Below are 271 nucleotides of genomic sequence, written 5' to 3' on the forward strand. Positions count from 1 at the left end.
ACTGCACACTTATACTAAGGGGAGCAAAGGAAGAAGAGAACAACATGAGTGAGGGAGAACATAAGCCAACCCCCGAGAAACATGAGCCCAGACTTGAGACCAGAAACAATCTTCCAAATCTACAGAGCATACTCGGAGGAGAACATTATCCAAACCTGGAGTGGCAAACATGGCGAAAGAGAAAGTCACAGAGACGCAAGCAGCGATGAAAGCTGCAACGAGATGAGAGAACATAAATGGAAGGGTAGACAAAACGAAATCATCAAATCGT

Source organism: Brassica oleracea, chromosome C5 (assembly GCF_000695525.1).
Source record: "Brassica oleracea var. oleracea cultivar TO1000 chromosome C5, BOL, whole genome shotgun sequence".
Taxonomy (NCBI): Eukaryota; Viridiplantae; Streptophyta; class Magnoliopsida; order Brassicales; family Brassicaceae; genus Brassica; species Brassica oleracea.